The sequence below is a fragment of the Capra hircus genome, chromosome 1, assembly GCF_001704415.2.
Source record: "Capra hircus breed San Clemente chromosome 1, ASM170441v1, whole genome shotgun sequence".
NCBI classification, from domain to species: domain Eukaryota; kingdom Metazoa; phylum Chordata; class Mammalia; order Artiodactyla; family Bovidae; genus Capra; species Capra hircus.
The window spans coordinates 42,311,344-42,317,118 of record NC_030808.1 but is presented as its reverse complement, the minus strand read 5'-3'; the positions used below and the strand labels follow the sequence as shown (position 1 = coordinate 42,317,118).

The following is a 5,775-nucleotide window of genomic DNA, read 5'->3' as shown; positions in this document are numbered from 1 at the left end:
TTCTATCACCAGTCCCATCCACAAGTGGGTGTTGATTTTGCTTTGGCTCCATTCCTTCATTCTTTCTGGAGTTATTTCTCCACTGATCTCCAGTAGCATATTAGGCATCTACCTACCTGGGGAGTTCATCTTTCACGTCCTATCTTTTTGCCTTTTCATACTGTTCATGGCGTCCTCAAGGCATGGCATCCAGTCCCATCACTTCATGGCAAATAGATGGGGAAACAGTGGCTGACTTAATTTTTCTGGGCTCCAAAATCACTGCAGATGGTGACTGCAGCCACAAAATGAAAAGATGCTTACTCCTTGGAAGGAAAGTTACGACCAACCTAGGTAACATTAAAAAGCAGAGCCATTACTTTGCCAACAAAAGTCCGTCTAGTCAAGGCTATGGTTTTTTCAGTGGTCATGTATGGATGTGAGAGTTGAATTATAAACAAAGCTGAGCACTGAAGAATTGATGTTTTTGAACTGTGGTGTTGGAGAAGACTCTTGAGAGTCCCTTGGACTGCAAGGAGATCCAACCAGTCCATCCTAAAGGAGATAAGTCCTGGGTATTCATTGGAAGGATCAAGTTGAAGCTGAAACTCCAATAATTTGGCCACCTGATGTGAAGAGCTGACTCATTGGAAAAGACCCTGATGCTGGGAAAGACTGAAGGCAGGAGGAAAAGGGGACAACAGAGGATGAGATGGTTGGATGGCATCACCGACTCACTGGACATGGGTTTGGGTGGACTCCGGTAGCTGGTGATGGACAGGGAGGCCTGGTGTACTGCAGTTCATGGGGTCGCAAAGAGTCAGACGCGACTGAGTGACTGAACTGTCGTATACCACCATCTAATCTGTGTTATTATTAGCACCATCTAATCTGTGTTATTATATGACTGTATTAGTGAAGGAGGACTGATACTAGTATGAATTCTAAGCATTTTACTATTTTTGTCAGTGAGTCTACAACTCTCTTATTTCTTAGGCTGTAGATAACTGGATTTAACAAAGGGATTATGACAATGTAAAACAGAGAGTCCATCATATCCTCATCATCTGCTTGTGCAGATCCAGGGCACACACACATGAAGAGAAGAGCCCCATAATATAAAGAGACAGATAGCAGGTGGGCTGCACAGGTGGAGAAGGCCCTCCTTTTGCACAGACTTCTTTTTCAAAATTGTAAAGAGAACAAGTGTATAAAGAGGCAGGAACAATGAGAATAGTGAACACCTGTATAGACCCAGAGAAAGTAAATATCACCAGAAATTTAATGGAAGGATCAGTGCAGGAAATCTTAAACAATAGTATTATATCACAGTAAAATTGATGTACTTGTTGGAATTGCAGAAAGTTAATTTGAATTTAAAAAGCATTATGAATTATAGCATGGAAAAGGCCACCTAAAAATGACAAACTAATGGCCAGATCCATAATCTACTGGTCATGATCACTGGATAAATTAATGGTTTGCAAATGGCCATATAGTGATCATATGCCATTGTTGCCAGCAGAAAACGTTCTGTGGTTACACTGATTGCAAAGGGGGAAAAAGTGTATTTTGCATTCAGTGAGAGAGATCATTTTGCTCTTGGCACAGAAGTTGACCAGCATTTTGAGAGTCACTGTGGAGGATATCCAGGCATCAACAAAGGCCAATTTTCCAAGGAATAAGTACATGAGAATGTGAAGCTGATGCTCATTGCAGATGAGAGCAATCAGACCGAGGTTTCCCACAATGGTGATGAGGTATATCACCAAGAACAAGGGGATTTGCCGCTGTGGTTGATATTTAAGTCCTGTGAGAACAAACTCTGTCAGTAATGCTGTTGCTCTTCCGTGTCCTCACTGGATATTGCCTGAAATCAATGGGATAAATATTTATTACCTATTTAACATGGATTTTGGGGGGGAATGGAAATAAATTCTTATTTAAATTCAAAAATGTGAAGCAATGAACAGATTTAGAAAAATGAAAGACATTCTAAACACATGGGAAATTTGTGGAAGTAGGGTGGAGTGTGATAGGGAATTATATCTAGGGCATGGATATAGGGTCTAGGGAAAAGAAGTTTGAAAGACTTAGATAATGAAATAAATTGAATGGCTTGCAAAGTATCTTGAACATTACTCATCAGCTAGTAAGTATACATTGAAAATAAGAGATATAAGGGGCGCTATAAGATATTTTTTAAAATGTATATGAGGTAGTATAGAAAATAAACTATAGGGAGTGGAAATTATAGCCAGAAATACTAGCCAGGAAGCTGTTACATTGTCCAGTGGTTTCCAAACCAGATTACACATTAGAATTGGCTAAGGAACTTTTTGTGTAAAATATGGGTTATGAGGTTTAATGTACATATTGATTTAGTGGGTTAATAATAAAGTCTAATAATCTGTATTTTTAAATTGTCCTTCAAGTAATTAAAGCAACTCAAGTTATTAAAACTCTTGGCTTAAAACTCAGCATTCAATCCCACTGTTGGGCATACACACCAAGGAAACAAGAATTGAAAGAGACACATGTACCCCAATGTTTATCGCAGCACTGTTTATAATAGTCAGGACATGGAAGCAACCTAGATGTCCATCAGCAGATGAATGGATAAGAAAGCTGTGGTACATGTACACAATGGAGTATTACTCAGCCATTAAAAAGAATACATTTGAATCAGTTCTAATGAGATGGATGAAACTGGAGCCGATTATACAGAATGAAGTAAGCCAGAAAAAAAACACCAATACAGTATACTAACACATATATATGGAAAATAGAAAGATGGTAATGATAACCCTGTATGTGAGACAGCAAAAGAGACACAGATATATAGGATGGACTTTTGGACTCTGAAGGAGAGGGAGAGGGTGGGATGATTTGGGAAAATGGCACTGAAACATGTATACTATAGTGTAAGAAACGAATCGCCAGTCTATGTTCGATGCAGGATACAGGATGCTTGGGGCTGGTGCACGGGGATGATCCAGAGAGATGATATGGGGTGGGAGGTGGGAGGGGGGTTCAGGATTGGGAACTCATGTACACCCGTGGTGGATTCATGTCAATGTATGGCAAAACCAATATAGTATTGTAAAGTAAAATAAAGTAAAAAAAAAAAAAAACAAACAGCATTCAAAACACTAAGATCATGGTCCCATCACTTCATGGCAAATAGATGGGGGAAAAAATGGAAACAGTGGCAGATTTTCTTTTCTAGGGCTCCAAAATCACTGTGAACCATGACTACAACCATGAAATTTAAAGGCACTTGCTCCTTGGAAGAAAAGTTATGACAAGACTAGACAATATATTAAAAAACAGTGTCATCACTTTGCTGACAAAGGTCTATATAGTCAAAGCTATGGTTTTTCCAGTAGTCATGTACAAATGTGAGAGTTGGACCATAAAGAAAACAGAGCACTGAGGAATTGATGTTTTCGAGTTGTGGTGCTGGAGAAGATTTTTCAGAGTCCCTTGGACTGCAAGGAGATCAAGCCAGTCAATCCTAAAGGAAATCAAGTCTGAATATTCATTGGAAAGACTGATGCTGATGCTAAAGCTCCGATACTTTGGTCACCTGATGTGACGAGCCAGCTCATTGGAAAAGATCCTGATGCTGGGAATGATTGAGGGCCTGAGGAGAAGGGGACAACAGAGGATGAGATGGTTGGATAGCATCATCAGCTCAATGGACATGAGTTTGAGCAAAGGGCTGCGTAGTCACTTCAGTCGTGTCCAACTCTGTGTCCCTGATAGACAGCAGCTCACCAGGCTCCCCCATCCCTGGGATTCTCCAATTGCCATTTCCTTCTCCAATGCATGAAAGTGAAAAGTGAAAGTGAAGTCGCTCAGTCATGTCTGACCCTCAGCGACCCCATGGACTGCAGCCTTCCAGTCTCTTCCATCCATGGGATTTTCCAGGCAAGAGTACTGGAGTGGGGTGCCATTGCAGGAGATAGTAAAGGACAGAGAAACCTGGTGTGCTGCAGTCCATGGAGTTGCAAAGAATCAGACATGACTGAGCGACTAAACAACAACAATTTTGCACTCCAAGGCCAAACTTGCCTGCTACTCTGGGGATCTCTTGACTTTCTACTTTTGCATTTCAATTCCTTATGCTGAAAAGGACATCTTTTTTTGCTGTTAGTTCTAGAAGGTCTTGTAGGTCATCAAAGAACCATTTGACTTCAGCTTCTTCAGCATTAGTTGCTGGGACATAGACTTGGATGACTGCAATGTTGAATGTCTGCTTTGGCAATGTACTGAGATCATCCTGCCATTTTTGAGATTCCACCCAAGTTCTGCATTTCAAACTCTTTTGTTGACCATGAGAGCTACTCCATTCTTCTAAGGGATTCTTGCCCACAGTACTAGATATATGGTCAACTAAATATATATTTTTGGTTCTGTTATTCTGGAAAACCCTATACTAATAAATGTGCACTGTTGCTTTAATGAGTTTTTGCTTTATTTTGAAAACTAAAAGGAAATATAATAACAGAAGCCAAGCTGCATGCAGAACCATCTCAAACCAAGGAATCTTCTTGTGCTTTGTTACAAGATTCAAAAAGAGTGATGCATTCTTACTGCATTCTATATATTTGTACTGTGATTTTTTTTTAGTTTCATAAATATTTCACAAATACTTGTTTAGAAATTCATATGTGCAAGCTATTCTGCCATTCACTGCAAAAAATAAAAAGTGTCAAGATTTCTAAGTTGCTATCTAAAAGAGTTTTTAGGCCCAAAATAAGTAATATCCAAGCCCAAGGGTGGTCTAAGAAGAATAAATAAACCAACAGTGTTTCAAATGAGTGGGCATTGCCATCCTCTTTAGGGCAATCTGAAAGTGGATCTTCTACACTCTAAGGTACAAGATAGACCTTGAAGAAAGACACCATAGAAATTATGAAGGAGCAGTTGGGGGCTGGGGAGGTGGAATCTCTGTGGGGAGACCAGTAAGAGCAAAAGGACATAACTGATGAGGGAAGTGTATCCAGAGTCTTTCAGTAACTTATTGTTGATATAAAAGAGAGTCCATAGGAGAATTGTGAAAGAAAGGACTTGGAGTTCAACCATAGTATAATTGAAAGGACCTCAACTTATACCACAGTGAACAAATGAAGGGTAAGGAAGATAGAGATAGAAAGTTATATAAACATATATATATATATATATATATATATATGTAGACATCATATAGTGTGAACATGCACATGTATAAATAAATATATGCTAAAGTATGTATGTTGTGTGTATACATACACACACACCACACAGAAAACCTGGTAATGGCAACCCATTATAGATCTTTGAAGAGTAATATGACTTAATCTGACTCCTTTTTACAAAGAAATATCTGGCAGATATGTTTGGAAAATAAGAGAGAATGAGCAGAATGAAGTAGATAAGTAACTGGGATTTTGTAAATCACAGAGGTAGGTGGTTATGAAAGTGAGGGTCACAGTGGTATCAGTAAGAATGTACCTAGGATGAGTGACGAGAGGAAGAGACGGGGTGGACCTGAAGGTGAATCACTGATTATTCTTGGAGTATGGAGTGTGATGAAAATGAACATTTAAGGACTTTGGGGCAAAATATGCAAAGTCTTGTTCATTTTCATTTCTTTCCCAGCCACACCACGGGTATCAAGATATCATATCTTAACATTATTTGAACTTTGATGAGATGCATTTAGATTTCCTCATTGTCCACCACACATCCCGATAATCTGATAACCTTTACGTTTCTAGTTTCTTACTAGGTTTACGTTTTAAAAATTCA

The 5,775-nt window shown here is 39.2% G+C and overlaps 1 pseudogene; it reads right to left on the bottom strand.

Annotated features, from left to right (window-relative positions):
- On the bottom strand, positions 892 to 5,569 carry LOC102189903 (annotated as a pseudogene).